At 43.7% G+C, this 22771-nt stretch overlaps 1 protein-coding gene across 2 annotated transcripts in view; it reads left to right on the top strand.

Moving 5' to 3' along the window:
* Window positions 1–22448, top strand: part of LOC124595224 (maestro heat-like repeat-containing protein family member 1) — a 271523-nt gene extending 249075 nt beyond the window's left edge. For both annotated transcript variants that reach the window (XM_047133879.1, XM_047133878.1), the window contains exon 30: window positions 21600–22448. The gene's annotated coding sequence lies outside the window, so the exon portion shown is untranslated. The remainder of the gene's footprint in view (window positions 1–21599) is intronic.
* Window positions 22449–22771: the final 323 nt, after the last annotated feature.

Raw genomic sequence — 22771 nt, 5'->3', positions numbered from 1 at the left:
GTCAAGGCATCCTCCACTAAAGACCGCACAGGCGCTGCACCAAACCAACTTTAAAATAAATGACCAATGGAAAGAGGAATGGGACAGCAGAACAGAAGTAAACTGCCACAGTATGCCATGCATCTTTAGTAAACCAAAAGGATTTGATTGCCCTCGCAGAGTTTGGTCAACTCTTAATCGCATCAGATCCAACTGTGGGAGATGCGCCGACTTCTTACACAGATGGGGGTAAACTTCCTTCGGCCGCTTGCGACTGTGGCGGTGAGAGACAGACGGTCAAACACATCGTGCAGGAATGCCCACTAAGGGCGTATGAGGGTGACCCACAGGATTTCCTAATGGCGACCCAAGAGGCAATCGACTATATATTATCTAACTGGACGTTTGTTTGTGATTGCTCTTCTGTGAGTGTAAATTTACAATTGGTGGTGTCCCTATATAAAAACTGTCATTTATTGTTCTGTTTATACATATGTGATTTTTTTTTTTAATCGTGTTTTTTCTGTAATTTTTACTGTGATGTTATGAGCCATACGCTAAATAAATAAATAAAATAAATCTTCACACACAGTCAACATCCCACACTTAGGAGGGCTCTGGTTGTCTCCACTGTACAGTACTTTGTGCTGAGGCATTAGGCGGCTGCAGCGGGGCAGGGTGAGTGATACACCACTAGTGCTTGCGAAACCTTAAAAGCTGTACTTTCAGAAGGTCATAACTGTGTACTGTCAGAATGGTCCAAATTTTCAAGAGGGGCCAACTTCTGGAGCAGATACCTTGTATGTGTGCCTTTTTCTCCTTAAAATATGATCTTAAGTTGGTGATGTTTCCTTGTTAATGGGGACTGAGACAGCACTGGGATAATTAGATCAGTGATTCTTATCACTCCTAACTTGCTAACCCCCCACTTGGCTGAAATCACAACTTTTCGTCAATTAATTTTTTTTAAATTTTGACATAATCTAGCTAGCTCATCTTTAATTTTTAAACTTATTTATCTTGTAGAATTGAGGATGGCTGATGCCAGCCAAAACCAGACATTTTGTTTCAAATTGTATTGTAACTGTGGCAGACATTAAATTATTTTCAAAACAAATAGTAATGTGCATCTCCAGCTCAACTAAAAAGTCGTTCTTTCCATAACTCTCAGTAAGTAAACAAGTGTCATTAATAAAACTTCCTGATGGATTAAAATAATGTGCAGGACCACGGATTAAAAAATGTGCAGGACCAGGATTCAAACCTAGAACCTAACCGAAGTTAGAGTCCCAGTCTGATACACAGTTTTAATCCACCAGGAATCTTCAGATTAGTGCACAGCCCACTGCAGAATGCAGATTCATTCTGGAAAGTTTCATAACAGTGTCACCTGCAAACTTAAGATGTTTCAGCTGAGGCATACTCCTCCTCCACCGCACTGGTGTCTAGAAATCTGTTCTATGGTAACGTAAATTATCGGTTAGTCTTCTTACTTCATTCTCTTTCCAGTTCTCTCTCTATTTTCTCTGTGAATCAAATTAGAGTTCTGTTACTATTACTGATGTGCCTTAATAAGCTGAGATTTGAAATCTTGTCTCACAGCTGCTTTTCTTACAGATTTTTTTTTTTTCAAAAATATTTGAAAAGCTGAATTGAAAATCTATAAAATCAGCACAAAAGTAGGTTGCTCATATTGATAACTTCTGCCTGAATCCTCATTTACATCTTGCAGGTTGCTTTTGCATTAAATATCAATTTTTAGTACTTGGCAAAAATATCAAGCCACAAGTGGCAAAAAGGATGTAACAGCTCACCTTGTCATAGAGTTTCATCAGCAGCTGCCATATTCACACTCTTCTATTGAAGTTTACTTTTATAACAATTTGGACCACTTATTGGTCATTCACCAGTGAAGTAAGTATCAGAAATGCCTTTTGAGTTCCTTCATAATGTAGTGTTTTAACATGTGTCAAATTAATACAGTGATAAAAAATGTGGTGTGCAACAAGATAGAACAGAGAAATATGAGATAGTAGAGGATGAAATAGTAGATAAGAAATGGGATGTGAAAGGGCAGAATTAGATGGGATAATCAGTGTTGACATCAGAAAGATTGTGACACTATAAGCTTTGTTGCAGGACAGTCCACATCTGCACATAATATACCAGCTTTTAATTCAGTAACAGGAAGTGAGTGTCATTAGGAAGTTCAAGTGGTAGTACAAGGTTGTGAATAGCTCTGAAACTATTTATGTTCTGCTGACCAGCATGCACTGCCACTGGGGAGTAAAACTGGTTCATGGCTACAGTTTCATGTTTTCATTCGTGGACACTGTAAGTTTCAGACAATGCCCACATAAAATTTAAAATTTCTTGCAGTAACTGCAGTTATATTGATTAACATGGGTGTTTTCATTTGTGGCCTTGCCTGTGATGGTGTTAAAACAGGCCAGTGGTAGGACTGGCTGGATTCATAGTAGCACAGAACACACCTAAATGGTCATGTGCACAGCCATCCAAGCTTTGACCAAGGTTGTAGTTGTATAACATGATAACTATTCATCTGGCTGCCAATGTCTCCCTGAGGGAATCACCAAATACTTCAAGAAACAACCTGTCCCCCAACTGCAAGCTCTTCCACTTTGACAGAAAGTCTGAGAGCTCCCACTTTCTGCTCAAGTAGTTTTAGACAGATTAGACAAAGAGGTTCTCTCAGACTTGATTGTGCAGCTAATCCCATACACTCCTCCTGTCTAATGATTTTAACACACATACACTGAAGAGCCAAAGAAACTGGCACACCTGCCTACTATCATATAGGGCCCCCGTGAGCGCACAGATGTGCTGCAGCACAACGTGATATGGACTCGACTAATGTCTGAAGTAGTGCTGGGGGGAACTGACACCATGAGTTCTGCAGAGCTGTCCATAAATCCGTGAGAGTATGAGGTGGTGGAGATCTCTTCTGAACAGCGCATTGCAAGGCATTCCAGATATGCTCAATAATGTTCATGTTTGGGGAGTTTGGTGGTCAGCAAAAGTGTTAAAATTCAGAAGTGTGTTCCTGGAGCCACTCTATAGCAATTCTGGACATGTGGGATGTCGCATTGTCTTGCTAGAATTGCCCAAGTCCATTGGAATGTGCAATGGACATGATTGGATATAGGTAATCAGACACAATGCTTACGTACATGTCACCTGTCTGAGTTGCATCTAGGCATATCAGGGGTCCCATATCACTGTAACTGCACATGCCCCACACCACTATAGAGCCTTCATCAGCTTGAACAGTGCCCTGCTGACATGGAGCGTCCATGGATTCATGAGGTAGTCTCCATACCTGTACACCTCCATCTACTCGATACAATTTGAAACGAGGCTCGTCAGACCAGGCAACATGTTTCAAGTCATCAACAGTTCAATGTAATTGTTGATGGGCCTAGGTGAGGTGTAAAGCTTTGTGTCATGCAGCCATCAAGGGTAAATGAATGGGCCTTCAGCTCCAAAAGCCCATATCAATGATGCTTCATTGAATGGTTCACACACTGACACTCTGACACTTGTTGATGGCCCAGCATTGAAATCCGCAGCAATTTTGAGAAGGGTTCACATCTGTCATGTTGAACAATTCTCTTTAGTCATCGTTGATCCTTTTTATGCAGGATCTTTTTACAGCTGCAGCAATGTCAAAAATTCGATGTTTTACCGGATTCCTGATATTCACGGTATATTTGTGAAATGGTCGTACAGGAAAATCCTCACTTCATTCCTACCTCAGAGATGCTGTGTCCCATCGCTCATACACCAACTATAACACCATGTTTAGACTCACTTAAATCTTGATAACCTGCCATTGTAGCAGCAGTAACCAATCTAACAGTTGTGCCAGACTCTTGTCTTATATAGGCGTTGACGATGACAGTGCCATCCTCTGCCTGTTTACATATATCTGTATTTGAATAGGCATGCCTATACCAGTTTCTTTGGCACTTCAGTGTAGTTTTGTTTGGTACTCAGTAACTACCTGCCTCAGGGACATTCTGTTAAAAGTCTCACAGTATGTACACCCATACTGCTGAATGGTTATTCTCTAACTGATTTTTCAATATGTTCTCCAACCTTCACACACAATGCCAAGTGGAGAGTGGTTAACGACTTGAAGCAAGGTATTATCACATTACAGGTCCAAAATTTCATTGAATTTTAGTCATACATTAAAGCTATAAATGACACAAAGATCAGTGTTCAGAAACTTGTGGAAAAGACAGGAACCAAAATAGAAAGTAGCAAAACAAATGTTCCTTTACAAAGGAAGTTGCAGGACCTTTTGTCATAATCCAATGGCACACTGCTGCTAATGTGAGTAACATACTAATCAGTACTAGTAATTATAGAAAGTAGCTAACGTTATTGAAACTAAGTAAGTCCGTAAGATTCAATGTTCTCCCTATCAAGTTCTATGCAGAATTTGTGGTTGAAGTAGCACTGCATTTAACCATAATTTAATGAAGATTTCTAAAAAGAGAGAGAAGTAGAACTGATCCACAGAACTAGCATTCTATATCATTTGTAACTATGTGTTGTAAAGTACTAGAACATAATGACCTTTGTGGAACAAAATAACCATATACATGAGTAACAGCATGGTTTTCGAAAACAGACCTTCGTATCTCATCTTGTCTTCATCTCAAGGTATACCCTGTGCAATGGATTGAGGAAACCAAATTGATTTAGTTTTTCTAGAGATTCAAAAAGTTTTTGATTCAATACAGTAATGCCTTTTTAAGAAATAAAGTCCTATTGGTTACCTAACCAGGTATATTACAATATAAAAAGCTTTCTAACAGGAAGGACACAGGATTTTAGTGTAGATGGAGTCATCTGTACACAGATGAGAGATCTGGTTTTCCTTGGGGGAATGCAATAGGACCATCTCTGTTCATCTTGTGCATCAGTGACTTGGTGGGAGATATTTGGTGCAGTCTCATGTTTTTCACAGTTGATACTGTTACCTGTGAGTAAATTCCATTCAGTATAAACTGCAGCTATTTCTATATATACAGTTTTACACTTCACAGAGTGTAAAAATGTGGTGTACTTTGGATATAAGATTGACTAATCACAATTATAATTAGTTATATCATACAAATATTTGGGAGTAACAGTGTATCGAGATATGACATGGAATAACCATGCAAACTAATTTGTAGATTAAGTAAATGACAGGATGAAGAGTACTTGAGTAGTAGTGCATGCATACACTCCTGCTTCTTATGTCAAGTACAATCATATGGGGTATCAAATGAAATTTTGTGACTGGATTGAGAAGTTTTCTTTTTTGTATAAGGAGCAGGTTATCTTGGATGGAGAGTCATCAGCAGATGTAGAAGTAACTTTGTGTGTCTCAGAGAAGTTTTCCAGTATCCTTGCTGTTTGGTTGTATGTGAATGACCCTGCAAACTACTTTAAGAATGACCACAAACATTTTGCAAATGATGCAGTTATTTATAATGAATATTGTATGAAAAAAGGTGCACAAATTTTCAGTCATATCTTGATAAGATTTGAAAGAGTGCGAAGATTGACAAATTGCTTTATATGTTCGGAATTGTGAAATTCTGTTACGACAGTATCAACTAGTCACTATTGGAATTGGTCAACTTAAATAAATATCTGGGTGTAACAATTTGTATGGATAGGATATGATATGGGATGACCACATAGTCTCAGTCATAGGTATAGTAAATGGCAGCATTCGGCTCATTGGTAAAATATTAGGGAAATGCAGTCAGTCTACAAAGGAGGTTGCGTACAAATCACTCCCGCAATCCATCTTAGAATATTGATCAAGTGTACAGGACCTATACCAAATAGGACTAACAGGGAATTTTGACTATGTACACAAAAGGACAATGTCAATGGTCACAGGTTTTTTTTTATCCATCGGAGTGTTGCAAAGAATCTGAAGAAACTGAACTGGTAGACACATGAAGACAGATGCAAACTGTCCCGAGACAACCTACTTTCAAAGTTTCAAGAAACAACTTTCAATGATGATTCCAGAAATAAACACTAGAACCTCTTACATGTCACCCCTGTAGGAATCGTGAGGACATGGTTAGATTAATTACAGCATGCACAGATACATTTAAACAGTCGTTCTTCCCGTGCTCCATGATGCAGGACTGGAACAGAAAATAAGCCCTAATAACTGGTACAATGGGATGTACCCTGCGCCATGCACTCCATGGTGGTTTGTGGAGTATGAGTGCACATGTAGAGTACAAGTAGACATTGATGTAGTTTTTCAACTGCTCTCCTTAACTCTTCATGTGTTTCTTTAATTCTCCTAAACTGAAAATGGGAGACACTGTGAAGAAACTTTTCAACAGCATTAATGTCTAATTCTTATTCAGCCACCTTTCAAATACATAACAGACAAGTTGAGGAAATCTCTCTATCCTTTACCCCCGTCATGCTGAATTACACTGCACGACAGCTCCAAAGTATCACTCTGAAGGGTGTCCTCTTGGACCCTTTCTCATGGCTTCCAATTTTCCCCAGTGAAAAAGTGAGTCATGACATTTGTGTCATCATATCATTGTCCATCCTAACTCCAGGACTCTACCAGGGTATGCAGCACTTGGACGTAGTTGCACAGTCACAACTTACCCTCTTTACTTCTTTGTCCACATCTCTTGGGGTGCAGATCGCACTGTTCTCGTGCATATTTAACATACCCGGATCTTTTCCGAATTGGACTATGGTTGTCAGGTTTATAACTTCACAGCACCTTTAACTTCTAAATTATTGAAACTAGTCCATCGTAATAGCATAAGAGTGGCCAATGGTGTCTTACAGGCTAGTTTCATAAACAATCTCCATGCCAGAGTGGGGATCTTCCCTCTTCAGTTCCAATAGTATCATGTCTTCCTCACATATGCAATCATCATCCGACAGTTTACTAATTATCCAACTTATGAAACCCTTTTTGCAGCTACTCCCTGTCACACACCCTCGGAGAGGATTACAGGTTTGTACACCTCGAAGTCATCTGTGGGGGCTCCTGTGTAACCCCTTGAAGTGTGTTCCCCATGTTTTCTCACACACCGCTATGGTTATTACAAAGACCATGAATTAGGATCAATGTGCAAGGTGTACAACTTTGCTTCCGCCATTTTTTCCCCGGCATTCGACGCTTTAATGAAACAAATTGGTTACACGTCTACCGTTCAAAGTATTTTCCATCGCTGGCCACTACTTTCTCCCATCTTTCGGGCAGTGTATGAATCCTGCGTCAAAAAAATTATTCATCTTTTGAAGTGATCCACGAATCGATCCAATTTGTGACTTCTGCAAGAGATCGGAAGTGTTGGTCAGCCAGGCCATGTGCCATTGACCTAAACAGGTGATAGTCAGAGGGAACAACGTCTTCAGAGTACGGCGGGTGGGGTAGGACTGCCTATTTGAATATTTCCAAGTATGTTTTGACCTCTTTTGGAATGTGGGGTAAAGCATTGTCGTGCTGGAAAATCACTTTATCATGCCTCTCGCTGTATTGCAGCCATTTGGCTTTTAATGCTTTGCTCAAACACATTAATTGCATTCGATAATGAGCACCTGTGATTTTCACTTGGTTTTAACACCTCATAGTACACGACGCCGAGCTGGTCCCACCAAATGCAGAGCATGATCTTGGAGCCGTGAATATTCGGTTTGATTGTCAAGCACGGCCGGGCTATCCCCATGATTTTTTGCATTTTACATCCCTGGTCACAGTGCGATACAGAAATCCCTTCTGTTTTTACCTCTGAGGGAACTGTTCACAAACACATAAACGTCGTTTGACGTCTCTTGGTTTCAGCTCACACGGGTCCCAAGTTCCTTCTTTCTGAATCATGCTCATAGCCTCGAGACATTTTGAAATGGCTTGCTGTGTCACTCCCACTAATCATGACAATTCTTCTTGAGTTTGACGCAAGTCTTCACTCAGCAATGTCTCAAAGTCTGCATCTTCGAAAACATTCTCGCTTCCACCACTATGCTGGTCTATGACGTTAAAATCACCGTTCTTGAAGCGTTGAAACCACTCACAACAAGTTCTTTCACTAATAGCATCCTTACCATATGTACTTGAAAGCATTTGATGAGACTCAACTGCTGTTTTCTTCATATTTAAACAAAACAGTAACACCTCCCAGAAATGATGAGAATTAGGCTTGTAAACTGACATTTTCAATCAAGAACAACTTTATGATGTAGACACAAAGCGACTAATGTTTGAATGAGATTATGTTGACTGATGTCCTAGCTAACTGCCTGACGTCTGTGATCTGTATCTTTCGACCACTATTTACCATTGTCGCCACCTATCAGTAAACGGCAGAAGCAAAGTTGTGCACCTTGTATTTCAATGACCTAAAGTTTCAGCTGCTCCTATAACCTTTTGTCATCCATTCCTCTCAGTTCTTCAGAAATATCAGGATGCTACCATCATCTACGCTGATAGCTTAAAATCATGGCTAGAATAACGTGTGCTTATATATTTTCCACCATCCAGGAACATCATTTGTGGCCAGAAACATGTAGTGTTTTTATAGCAGAGCTGATGGCCATTAACAGAGACCTAAATTTTATCAAACAGACCTCCCTTGATCATGTTTTAATTTGTAATGACTCAAGCTACTGATGGGTATTACTCTTGTCACCTTATGATATCTGCTGTTCATGACCTCCTTTCTGACCTGCCTTTTCAGTTGTCCATCTCTGGGTTCCGTGTGTCATGGGTATCCTAAAGAATGAACTGGCCAACTGATTGGTTAGGGAAGTTATTACTCTCCCTGCATTTGCTTTGATGATCCCAGGTGTTGTGTGTGCAAATAAGACCTCTCCTCACTTGGAGATGGATCATCATCTAGTTGGTTTTTGACCTTCTACAATATCAAAGAGACTACTGCTGCATGGTGCTCAGCCTTGTGTTCCTCCCACATTGAATTTAGCATCCTATGTCGCCTCCACATTGGTCATACAAGATTAACTTGTAGTTTTATTTTACTTTAAACACTACCTCCACATTTTGGTTGCATAGCCTTACAGTCAGTCACTCTAATCCTGGTGGAATGCCACCGCCTTCTGGCTCTCCGTGTGAGCTTCTAGATTCTTTGCCTCTGATATTGACAGATGACTCATGGACAGTTTAACTGGTTCTCCGTAAAAGTGCTATTTGTTCTAAAGTATAATATTTCAAATAACTTTCGAAGCACGAGCAGGAGCAGCAGCAGCAGCAGCAGCAGCAGCAGCAGCAGGGTGGTGTCTCCCTAGATAGAAGGAATTTTTTTACTCAGTTACTATCTTCACTCTTAAATGGGATGGTGGGGGTCAGATGTGGGTGGGGCTTCTTTTGCTACAGATGAGCCATGGTAGACGTCTTATCTGCCCTGACATGTGTTGGCCTGACCTATATAATTTAACTTCTTATTACCCCTGTGGGATGCCCTGTACACTGCTGTGGGCGCCTGTTAATGGTTGCATCTTTGGCGTTTTCAGTCAGTCCTGAGGCGGCAAACACACGCAGTCCAATAGCATAGGCAGTCCCTGCTGGTGCTGTGCCCTGCATGTATTTGCGATCTCATGACTGAAAATGTCAAAGAAGTGACCATTAAAACCTGCCCAATGCAGTGGAAATGATGCACCACAGGATTAAAGTATTTCTCAGCTCTGGTATCAAATTTGATTCTAGTGCCATGATTTTACCCTTCCTGCATACTTCCATAATTCAATCACATTTCTGGCTGACATCACTAACTCAAGATGAACTATCTCTTGACTGAGGGCTGATGGCTTCACTGTGTAATCTCTTAACCTCCGACTACCAGGGCGCTTAACTTTTGTGCCACTGACAGCCTTTACATAAAACCCAAGTTTCTTTGAGTTTTATGACTTTCAATAAGATTCTGCTACGGTAGTCACTGAAGGCTGAGCATATTTTGCTTTTGGCAGCCAAAACTATTTCACCCAGTACCACTCTATCTATAGCCTTATGTTTTGTTTTACACCTGTTGCACAGTACTCACTGTTTATTCAGAAGTTTCTTCATGGTGACTGCGTACTATGGAGGTTTCTTTCCATCATGAACTGCTTTACTAAGTACGTGTCTAACCAGTGCTTGCTCAGTTTTCTTTTTAACCTTGAGCCACACTTATTCTAAATGCTCCAACCCAGAAGTAAATGTTGAAGAGATCCTCTTTGAAATTTGACCAGATTGCCTCTTTATCTAGCTTACTGTTCATGTAAGGCTTTCTGTTTGTTTTAGGTGTCCTTTGTACTTTAGTAATCATTGTTGCTGCAATTGCCTCTCAGGATTACTGATACCTAGTTGGATATGGAAACTCTCAGAAAGGTCAAGTTGCTCTTAGATCTAATATATTACTGCTTGGAACTAATAGTTTCTAAACTATTTGTTCCAAGCAGTACTTGGCGAAGCCATTTAGTATTATTATGCAGGATGTCTTGTTGTGAACTCCACTTATGAAACTGTAAGTAACCCAATCAATTGTTTGAAGAGTAAAGCCTCTTTTAATGATGGCAGAATGATAGGGAAATGTATGTACACTGTTGGGTATTAAAATTGCAATGCCAAGAAGAAGCACAATTAATTAAATGTTACTTATTGTGCATATACAGTATACTAGAAAGAACACATTATTAAATATGTAGATTATTTTGGAATACACAAGGGGTGAAATGAAGTACATAGAACAGCCACCTGTAGCAGCAATGACGACTCTAACCTGGCTCGGCATCGAGTTGAACTGATCTCAGATGACAGGTGTGGTTCCATTCTGTTTCAACTCCATGCTAGAGTACAGCAAACACAGTGGTTGGTGAGTGGAGATGTGCCAGCCATTCAGCAACCTATGAAAAGATATTTCCAGTGGGTAAGAGATCTGTAGAAAGTATTGGCCAGTGGTGCAACAGTTGAACAACCTCTTTGTGTATGGTGGTCAGGAAAGAGCGGGCAATGTGCAGTCTTCAGTTATATTGTTCAGAGGTAAAGCCACAGAGACCTCGAAGTTAAGGGCACTGCCACATGTCAGAAACTTATTGTGTACGCACTGGCATCCAATACAATCGCAGCAAATGTTGGGCCCATACCACTGTGACAGGTGCAACCTGGCAACATTCAGTTGGAGCTTTACACAGATACAGCCATAATGGAACTGAGATCAACATGTTGCCACTTGTGTGACTAATGTTGCTGTTATTAGCAGGAATGCTCTCTCTACTGCCACATTGAAAGAAGATGCAGTTATGTTCAAGAGCTCCATACAACATTGCACTGTCTGTATTGTTACTTTTCTTGATGCAAACAACCCCATTTTCTGACTCAAGATTTGTGAAGTATCTATATGATAATGCACAGGCGAGGGAGTGCTGGAGTGCTAGTCACAATAATACCATTGAGATTGTGCATGGCATTGAGTATGACCCTTCTGAACCACCTACTTCATATTCACCTGTCAGTTGTAGGATCCCAGCCGACAAATGTGACAGTATCGCAGAAGAGTAAAGAACAGATTGGATAGGCCACAGTCCTGCCACTGTTGGATTTCAGCATGTGCTAGTAGGTGTTTCTCCATCTTACCCAAGCCATAACATGATCTTCTCAGAAACAACTAATAAAATGCTACACCTATTTCACTAACCCAACCCAAAGAAATGTTGCTTATAGATGAGGCTATTAAAACTGTAGTGATCGACAGCAGAAGCATTTGCGGCCAAGTCCCAGTCCCATAGTTTGAAGCAGTCTTAAAATGCAGTAGATCTCATACAAGGTTCAGAAATCTTTCCCCTTTGTAGTAAACAACAAATGAGTTGACAGTGACTTTGTCACTAGTCCAGTCATAGCTATGGATCTCATCCTGCATCAAAAATGAGTAGTTCTCTGAAAAATCACAGTACACAGCAAACTGTGAATCTTGTTGGCTTCTTCTAACATGTTTCATAAATGAACTTTGTCGTCTTGCATAAAATAATGATGGATCAATACAGCCAGCTTACTGCAAAATAAATAGATTAACTCGTTGTTGATATTTATAATGTTTCTAATTTACACCTGTCCACAGGAATCCACTGTCAGAAGGTGACTTTGCCTACTAGCATCTTCAAATGCCATCCAAAGTGTGGTCTTCATTTCCTGATTTCCGGAGTTTGAATTACAGTCTCCCAAGTGACAATCTGTTGATGGTGGATTGCAGAGAACCTTTGCAAGGCAATGTTTATATGTATTGCCACTGAATTCAACCATGCATTTTCCTTCATAAGTTTCAAGTTTTTGTGAACAGCACATACATACATAGTATGTCTACCAGTAGGGTTGTTAGAATACAATTTTTAGGCCTCAACTGTGCAAATTTGGAAACAAATGACAGGCATATTAGGAGAACTTCCTTTAAACAGTCTGCATGCTGCCTTTACATTACAAAGAACAAGTCTCTTTAAAACTTTAATTTTCTGACCATTGCTGTCCTTCATTAAAATACAATAGAATGAAGCAAAAGGAATGGCAGGTTACACAGACTTATTTAATCTAATTTACCTACATCTATAATCAAACTTGCTCATTACATTTTAATTTTGTTTTTATTTTTCTTATGTGTCTTTAACGTAAATTGCAAATCACAGCATGCTGATATGGAATGATGGAAACAAAACAATTTTCAGTTTTGCTCTGAAAAATTAATTAAACTTCCAATCCAGTTATCAGCTTTGTTACACGCCACATCAGTACAGCAAAACAATCACTGCCACGCAGTGTCTAAGCTTGTCTGGCATTGGGCATTTTGTTTTCACCCAGAAACTTGGATATAAATGATTACATTGTGTAGAGTATAAGGTATCTTTTCTCCAATGGCTATCTGTAAGCAAAAGCGCATTGCCCTTTGCTGTGTATTTTTTGCATGTGTTTGCAGTTTTCTTCTTCCCAATTCTATTCAGAACCACCTCATTAGTTACATGGTCTATCCATCTAATCTTCAGCATTCTTCTATAGCACCAGATTTCTAAAGCTTCTATTCTCTTCTTGTCTAAACTAGTTATCGTCCCTGTTTCTCTTCCATACATGGCTACGCTCCATACAAATACTTTCAGAAATGACTTCCTGACACTCAAATCTATATTCGATGTTAATAAATTTCTCTTCTTCAGAAACACTTTCCTTGCCATTGCCAGTCTACATTTTATATCCCCTCTACTTCGACCATCATCAGATATTTTGCTCCCCAAATAGCAAAACTCATCTACTACTTTAAGTCTCCCATTTCCTATTCTAATTCTCTCAGCATAATCTGATTTAATTCGACTACATTCCAATATCCTCGTTTTGCTTTCATTGATGTTCATCTCATGTCCTCCTTTCAAGACACTGTACATTCAGTTCAACTGCTCTTTCAGGTCTTTTGCTGTCTGTGTCAGAATTTCAATGTCATCGGCAAACCTCAAAGTTTTTATTTCTTCTCCATGGATTTTAATTCCTACTTCAAATTTTCTTTTGTTTCCTTTACTGCTTGCTCAATATGCAGATTGAATAACATCGGGGATAGGCTACAACTCTCTGTTACCCCCTTCCTAACCACTGCTTCCCTTTCATGCCCCTTGACTCTTATAACTGCTATCTGGTTTCTGCACAAATTGTAAATAACCTTTCGCTCCCCCACCTTCAGAATTTGAAAGAGAGTATTCCAGCCAGCATTGTGAAAATCCTTCTCCAAGTCTACAAATGCAAGAAACATAGGTTTGCCTTTCCTTAATCTATCTTCTAAGATAAGTCATAGGGTCAGTATTGCCACACATGTTCCAACATTTCTATGGAATCCAAATTGATCTTCCCCGAGGTCAGCTTCTACCAGTTTTTCCATTTGTCTGTAAACAATTAGTGTTAGTATTTTGCAGCCATGACTTAGTAAACTGATGGTTTGGTAATTTTCACACCTGTCAACACCTGCTTTTCTTGGGATTGGAATTATTATATTCTTCTTGAAGTCTGAAGGTATTTTGCATGTCTCATACATCTTGCTCACCAGATGGTAGAGTTTTGTCAGGGCTGGCTCTCCCAAAGCTATCAGTAGTTCTAATGGAATGATGTCTACTCCCGGGACCTTGTTTCGACTTATGTCTTTCACTGCTTTGTCAAGTTCTTCATGCAGTATCATATCTCCCATTTCATCTTCATCTACATCCTCTTCAATTTCCATAATATCACCCTCGAGTACACTGCTTTTGTGTAGACCCTCTATATACTTCTTCCACATTTCTGCTTTCTCTTCTTTGCTTTGAACTGGGTTTCCATCTGAGCTCTTGATATTCATGCAAGTGGTTCTCTTTTCTCCAAAGGTCTCTCTAATTTTCCTGTAGGCAGTATCTATCTTACCCCTCATGAGATAAGACTCTACATCCTTACATTTGTCCTCTCGCCGCCCCCTGCAGGTTCGGGGGTAAGAATAGGCCCGCGGTATTCCTGCCTGTCATAAGAGGCGACTAAATGGAGTCTCAACTGTTTCGGCCTTTAATGTGATGGTCCCCTCAGGGGTTTGACCACTCTCTTTCTAAATTTTTCCGTTAGTGCGTACCATTTGGAGGAGGACACCTTACGTGGTGCATCTTAAATTCATCTTGCCCTAAGATCTGGCACACCTGATTTTTCATGGAGTTGAACTTACATCGAGCTTCCGGCCACATCCACTGCAGCGTGTTCTGGGTGGCATTCATTCCCTTCATTGTGCACTTCCATCTTTGGCCTCATGGTGTACATGGATATTTCGACACCCGACATCCAGCACGGTAGCCAGTCCGTTGTGGTGGGGTTGTCATGTACCCTCTTGGTGGTAGCCCCCTGACTACACAGGGATCGCACTGCTGATGCCTGAGCTGCTACCTCCCCACATATGCCGAGGAGTAGATGTCTATCCCTCTGGGGCATCGGGACTCCCAGCAAAGGCCATCCTGCCAGGTGGTCTTTGCTGTGGCTGGGTGGCGCCCGTGGGAAGAGCCCCTGGTCAGAGTGGGTGGCATCAGGGCGGATGACCCGCAATGAAGCGTGGTACATCATCTCTCGCTGGTGAGCCTCCACCAGCAGTCTCTAAGCGATCGAGGTCTAACCTCAACGGCAAGCAATTCAATCCAAGATCATTTCCCTCCCTGGCCACTCCATGGGAGGGACGCATGGCTAAAGACAGCAGTGGAGATTATTCACCCCGGTACCTTGTCTGTACACGGGTCGATGGTAAATCTTTTATGCAAACTAAGCCTCAGTTTTTTGTGGAGCATTTAGAGGACAAGTTCGGGGAGGTGGAGGGCTTGTCCAAAATACGCTCTGGGCCGGTTCTCATCAAAACAGCATCCTCTGCCCAGTCACGGAGGTTGCTCACTTGTGACAAGTTGGGGGATGTTCCCGTCACCATCACTCCCCATAACAGTTTAAACATGGTCCAGAGTATTATATTCCACAGGTATCTTCTTCTGCAGTCCGACGATGAACTACGCGCCAACCTAGAACGACGAGGTGTTCACTTCGTCCGGCGCGTCCATCGGGGTCCGAGGGATAATCATGTAGCCACCGGTGCCTTCATCTTGGCCTTTGAGGGTGATGGCTTACCCGAAAAGGTTAAGGTGATGGTTTACCATTGTGCTGTGAAGCCATATATCCCTCCTCCGATGCGGTGTTTTAAATTTAAATGCTGGAAGTTCGGGCACATGTCATCTCGCTGTGCTTCCAGCATCATGTGTCGGGATTGTGGACGTCCTTCGCATCCTGATACTCCATGTGCCCCGCCTCCTATCTGTGTTAACTGCGGAGAACACCATTCCCCCTGCTCGCCGGACTGTAGGATATTCCAGAAAGAAAGGAAGATAATGGAATATAAGACCCTGGACCGCCTGACCTACCCCGAGGCTAGGTGGAAATATGAGTGGCTCCATCCTGTGGCAATGACATCAACCTACGCCGCTGCTGCAACGACGGTTCTCCCATCATCACGAATCGGCTCTAAGATTGGTCAGCATCCACCAGCCCCCTTGCTTGTGGGGGGCATTTCACAACCTGTTGCTCCTGCTCCATCTCCTTCAGGAGCAACACCCCCCCAACAATCGGGGACATCAGTTCCCCCTTCCCAGCCAGAGAAGCGTAAGACTTCTTCGGCTACTCTCGCAAGGAAGGGGTCCCTTGGGGACCTCCCTTCACAAGTTCCGACCAGCGGCACAGCAGACACCCGCAAGTGGCTCAAACAACCGCCAGTCCCTGGTCGTAGGGCCTCACGGTCGTCGTCCGTCCCTGAGACTGACCCTGTGAAGCCCTCCAAGCCTGAACCACCGAAGGCACAACGCGAGAAACAGAAGCAGAAGCAGAAGAAAATCTACAAGAATACTGACATTGCGGTGGCACCCGTCCCACCGCTTCCTACAAGCTCTGCGTCTGAGGACGAGGTGGAGATTCTGGCGTCCGCTGAGGACCTCGATCTTGCCGGTCCCCAGACGTCATGGGTAGCGCTTGCACCGGTGCTCAATCGCAGGGAGCAGGTGACCCAACGGCGTAATCTGCCTTCCAAGTCCCGTCACGCCTCTCTCTGACATGGCCAATAACATCCTCCAGTGGAACTGCGGCGGTTTCTTCCACCATCTAGCTGAGCTCCGACAACTTATCAGCCTTCATCCTTTTCTCTGCATTGCTCTGCAGGAAACTTGGTTTCCAGCAATGCGAACCCCCGCCCTCCGTGGCTATCGGGGTTATTATAAGAACCGAGCAGCTTATGCAAGGGTGTCTGGTGGCGTCTGCATCTATGTCCTTAACTCTCTTCACAGCGAGTCTGTCCCTCTGCAAACGGCTTTAGAGGCTGTCGCTGTTAGGGTGTGGACACCACAGGCTATTACCGTCTGCAGTCTTTACCTTCCACCGGATGGTGATGTCACGCAGCATGAGCTGGCTGCGCTGCTGGCCCAATTGCCGCCTCCTTTCTTGTTACTGGGCGATTTCAATGCCCACAACCCTCTATGGGGTGGGACTGTCTCCGATGACTGCGGCCATGCCGTGGAGCATTTGTTGGCTCAGCACGACCTTAGCCTCTTGAACACCGATGCTCCCATGCATTTCAGTGTGGCCCATGGCTCGTTCTCGGCCATCAATCTCTCTCTTTGCAGCCCCGGACTTGTCCCATCCCTCCACTGGGGAGTGCATCCTGACCTGTGTGGTAGTGACCATTTTCCCATCTATTTGTCACTGCCCCAGTGTCATTCTTCTGGGCGCCTGCCCCGCTGGGCTTTCTACAGGGCCGACTGGCCGGCTTTTACTTCCGCTGCAACCATCGAGTCTCCCCCACAGGGTGACATCGACGAGGTGGTCCGTGTCTTAACCACGTCAATCATTTTGGCGGCAGAGGCTGCCATCCCCCGCTCTTCTGGACTCCCTCGGAGGAAGGCTGTACCCTGGTGGTCGCCGGAGACTGCTGAGGCTATTCGCGACCGTAGGCGGGCCCTCCAGCGTCATAGGCGGCACCCGTCTCTAGAGGCCCTCATCGCCTTTAAGAGGCTCCGTGCCTTGGCCCGTCATCTTATTGCACGGCGTAAGCAGGAGTGCTGGGAGAGGTATGTTTCATCCTTTGGCTCCCGTGTCTCCCCCTCGCTCGTGTGGTCCCGGAACCGGCAGATTTATGGACACCAGACCCCTATGGGTGTCCCTGGGATCTCCTTGGACGGCGCTGTCTTGACGGACGCTGCCGCCACTGCTGAACGCCTTGCTGCGCACTTTGCTAAAAGCTCTGCGACTGCAACTTATCCCCCGGCTTTCGCTCTCTAAAGGAGCGAGCCGAGCAGACGCCGTTATCATTCCACCCGCGTTGTTCTGAAAAATACAATGCTCCTTTCAGCGAGAGGGAATTCCTCGCTGCCCTCGCCGATTGCCCTGATACAGCACCAGGACCAGACTGCATCCACACGCAGATGCTGAAGCATCTCTCCAGGGACTGCCAGAGAGACATCCTCACCATCTTTAACCGCATTTGGAGCGAGGGCGTGTTCCCATCGCAATGGCGAGAGGGTCTTATTGTCCCCATCTTGAAGCCCGGTGCGGACCCACTGGCGGTGGACAGCTATCGTCCCATTACCCTCACCAACGTTTTGTGCAAATTACTCGAACGTATGGTGGGGCGGCGTTTGTGTTGGGTCCTTGAGTCGCGCGGTCTCCTCGCTCCATCCCAGGGTGGCTTCCGTCGGGGCCGGTCTGCTGCGGACAATTTGGTGCGGCTGGAATCTGCCATCCATACGGCCTTTGCCCGATGTCAGCATCTCGTTGCTGTCTTTTTTGATCTGCGGAAAGCATATGACACCACATGGAGGCATCACATCCTTGCTACGTTGCATGAGTGGGGTCTTTGTGGTCGGCTCCCGGCTTTTCTTCAAACCTTTCTATTGCGCCGCTCTTTCCGGGTGCAAGTCGGTGCCGCCTCTAGTTCATCTCATACACAGGAAAATGGGGTCCCGCAGGGCTCGGTGTTGAGCGTCTCCTTATTTCTTGTGGCCATTAATGGTCTGGCTACAGCCGTGGGGTCGTCAGTGTCTCCTTCTTTGTATGCCGACGACTTCTGCATCTCTTTTAGCTCCACGACTACGGCAGTCGCCGAACGCAGGCTGCAAGTAGCCGTTCGCAAGGCAGCATCATGGGCTCTGACTCATGGTTTTCAGTTCTCTGCAGCCAAGACTCGAGTTATGCACTTGTGCAGGCGTCTGACGGTCCACCCTCATCCTGAACTTTACCTCGACGGCCACCTGCTTGAAGTGGTGGACACTTGCCGCTTCTTAGGACTTGTCTTTGATGCCCGGCTCACATGGGTTCCTCATATTACTCAGCTGAAGCAAAAGTGCTGGCGGCACCTCAACGCCCTCCGCTGCCTGAGCCACACATCTTGGGGCGCGGATCGCTGCACGCTGTTGCGATTATACAGAGCCCTTGTGCAGTCCAGGCTTGATTATGGGAGCCTGGCCTATGGGTCTGCATCACCCTCAGTGTTGAAGTTGTTAGACCCCATACACCACTGTGGGGTTCGGCTTGCAACTGGCGCTTTTCGTACAAGCCCCGTGGATAGTCTACTGGTGGAGGCCGGGGTTCCCCCGCTGCGGATTTGCCGCCATCGACTGCTCGCCGACTATGCTGTCCACGTGCATTGCTCGCCGGGCCGCCCCAGTCGTCGCCTGCTTTTCCCTGCCGTGGTCCTCCATCTGCCCAAACGGTGACCTCGGTCTGGGCTTTCCATAGCTGTCCGCGTCCAGTCCCTGCTGTCGGAACTGGGGTCATTCCCTCTTCTGCCTCCCTTCGGGGTCCGTGCACCTACGCCTCCCTGGTGTTTGCCTCGGCCGTCCGTCCATCTGGACTTGGCACAGGGACCCAAGGACTCGGTTCCGCCTGTGGCCCTCCGTCGCCATTTTCTTGCGCTCCTCGCCTCATTTTCGGGCTGTGAGACTGTCTACACTGATGGTTCCCTGGTTGATGGTCGCACTGCCTACGCTTTTGCTCGCGCTGCCCATGTTGAGCAGTGCTCCTTGCCGGCTGGCAGCAGTATTTTTACTGCAGAGCTGGTGGCCATATTGCGCGCTCTTGAGCATATGCGTTTCTGCTCAGGTACGTCCATTGTCATCTGTAGTGACTCCCTGAGCAGCCTCCAGGCCATTGACCGCTGCTATCCCTCTTCTCCTCTGGTGTCCTCTATTCAGGAGTCTGTTTCCACCATTACCCGTTCTGGTCGGTCGGTGGTCTTTGTTTGGACGCCAGGTCACGTTGGCATCCCGGGGAACGAACATGTTGACAGTCTGGCCAAAGGGGCGATCGACGCCCCATCTTTGGAGATCGGCCTCACGGCTCCCGATCAGCAGCTGGTGTTGCGCCGTAAGGTACTTGGGATGTGGACTGCTGAGTGGCGTGGCATGACATCCCCGAATAAACTGCGGGCTGTCAAGGAGACGACCGATGTGTGGCGGTCCTCCCTGTGGGCTTCTCGCAGGGACTCTGTCATCCTGTGTCGGCTCCGCATCGACCATACCTACCTGACGCACGGCCATCTTTTGCGTCAGGAGGATCCCCCCCTGTGTCGGTGTGGGTCCCGGCTGATGGTCGCCCACATTTTGTTGGAGTGTCCCCGACTGCGCACCCTCCGGCAGTCTTTTAATCTCCCAGGCACTTTGCCTTTGGTTTTATGTGACGATGCCTCCATGGCTGATGACGTTTTAAATTTTATCCGTGGTAGTCCTTTTTATGGTTCCATTTAGGGAGGTCCTGCACCTTTCCCTTTCTGTGTCTTTTGTCCTCGCGTCTCTCAATATTTGTTGCTGTTTTCGTGTGTCGTCAGATGGTTGACTCTTTCCCTTTTTTTGTTCTCGTGGTCAGTTAACCGGTCTCCGGCCATCTTCTTTTCTTCTGTTTCTTTTTGTTTGATGTTCCTCTGTACTCTTCGTGTCTGTTGTGTTCGTTGCCGCATTTGTGTTCTTTTAGGGCCTGGGGGGAGTCTCCTTCCCCTTGGGGTTTTACCTGCTTCGTGAATTTATGTCTCGCCTGTTTTTTGGAATGGGGGACTGATGACCTTCGCTGTTTAGTCCCCCTTATACATCCCAATAACCACCACCACCTGTCCTCTCGCCATCCCTGCTTAGCCATTTTGCACTTCCTGTCGATCTCATTTTGGAGACGTTTGTATTCCTTTTTGCCTACTTCATTTACTGCATTTTTTTATTTTCTCCTTTCATCAGTTAAGTTCAGTATCTCTTCTTTTACCCAAGGATTCCTACTAGTCCTCAACCTTTTACCTACTTGATCCTTTGCTGTCTTTACTAATTCATCTCTCAAAGCTACCCATTCTTCTTCTGCTGTATTTCTTTCCCCCGTTCTTGTCAATCATTCACTAATGCTTTCTCTGAAACTCTCTACAATCTCTGGTTCTTTCAGTTTATCCAGATCCCATCTCCTTAATTCCCACCTTTCCGCAGTTTCTTCAGTTTTAATCTACAGTTCCTAACCAATAGATTATGGACAGAGTCCACATGCACCCCTGGAAATGTCTTACAATTTAAAACCTGGTTCCGAGAGAGAGAGAGAGAGAGAGAGAGAGAGAGAGAGAGAATATGTATTGGCACAAAAGCTAGTAATGTCTCCATGATGATATATGTTTCTAGCATTTGTGCTGTATAATATTGTTAAACTATGCTACATGTAAGAAGCAGTTTTTCCTTATTGTTTATAAAAACCCAAGCTGCTTCAACAGTTTGACAGGCAAGTTCAGGTTTCACTTACCGCTTATCTTGGATTCACCTTACTGGCAATTAGGAAATTGGGAAACCTACCGTCCATTTGATGTTTTTGTGTGTCATAATCACATTTTCCATTTTACATGGTAGTTAGTAGTCTGACTCTTCTTATCCACCAACAATTACCATTACACTTCTCCAGAATATGCACTTTTCCACATTATTGGCTTGTCAGATATAGAAGTAATTTTGTAGTTGATCTATCCTTCTATTAAATTAACTTGATCACTTTCTGCTGTATGATAGAAAATATTTGGAACATCTCAGTGCTGTTGTTACAGGGGTCCTTGAGGATGGAGAGCCAGTGGACAACATGTCTCCTATCAAGACAAGACAGTATACAGTGTCTGACGGTATTGCTCAAGTGGTTGTACTGGAACGTACAACACTTTGTCATCCTGAAACTGAGTACAAACTACATGACAGACTGAATATATGTTGTTATTTTTCTGTATGAAAATAATTTAACTTACATAGTATACCACTCTGTGTTGCAAATTTGAGAGAAAGCAGTTATGTAAATTATTGGCAGATGTGTAATAATCTAGTCATTTATCAACACACAAAATTATTGTACATAATTCATAAAGCAACTCTAGAGGTAAAATATGGAAAAACATTCCTACAGATATTTGCACATACTCTGTGTGTGTGTGTGTGTGTGTGTGTGTGTGTGTGTGTGTGTGTGTTTTGTCAGTCATGTCAAAGTGGTGATGGTACTGGGAGTGTAGCATTGTCTTAAGTGTAAATCTGTGTTTTAATTGTCTATAAAATAGACTTATTAACTTAGTGTCTACAAATTGTTATGCTTTTTGAAATGTTTATTTCTTAATATTTTAATGTCTAAACAATTGTACAGTATTAATTGTTTTATATGTTATAATATTTCTTATCCCTCCTCCACCACCACCACAGCAACCTTTAATTCCCCCTCCTCTTGAAGAAAGGTATTTGATGTCAGCAATAAAATGTTGTATGCCTCATTAACACAAACAAGTACTGATGGGAAAGACAAAGTTAAATATTAATTCCATAATTGCTTTACTGCAGTTTGGCTTCAGTTGGTATATAAGCTGGCTATTATGTAAAAAAGACATTCTGTAATAAAATGTTACAAAAAAATCAGTGAACATGCTCTTTGTTATTATTTCATATATTCTTAATATATGTGTATGTATATAGGTAGGTAGGTAGTTAGATACAATTATATGATCTGATGTAGATTTTAGAATGCTTTTTAGTACATTCGAGTAGAGGTCATGTAATGTTATGCACTAGCACAGCCCGGCTCGAAGGTTAGTTAATGTCTATGGTAGATTTCCAAGAGATCTTGCTCACATCACTTTTCATTTATTGATTAAATATTGTCATTCAATTAATGTTGTTTTGAGTGTTTACTCAGTTTGGATGATATATGTGTGGTAAGAATGTGAATTGTATTCTCTTATGCAAA

The sequence above is a fragment of the Schistocerca americana genome, chromosome 2, assembly GCF_021461395.2.
Source record: "Schistocerca americana isolate TAMUIC-IGC-003095 chromosome 2, iqSchAmer2.1, whole genome shotgun sequence".
NCBI classification, from domain to species: domain Eukaryota; kingdom Metazoa; phylum Arthropoda; class Insecta; order Orthoptera; family Acrididae; genus Schistocerca; species Schistocerca americana.
This window is presented reverse-complemented; position numbering and strand designations above follow the sequence as displayed.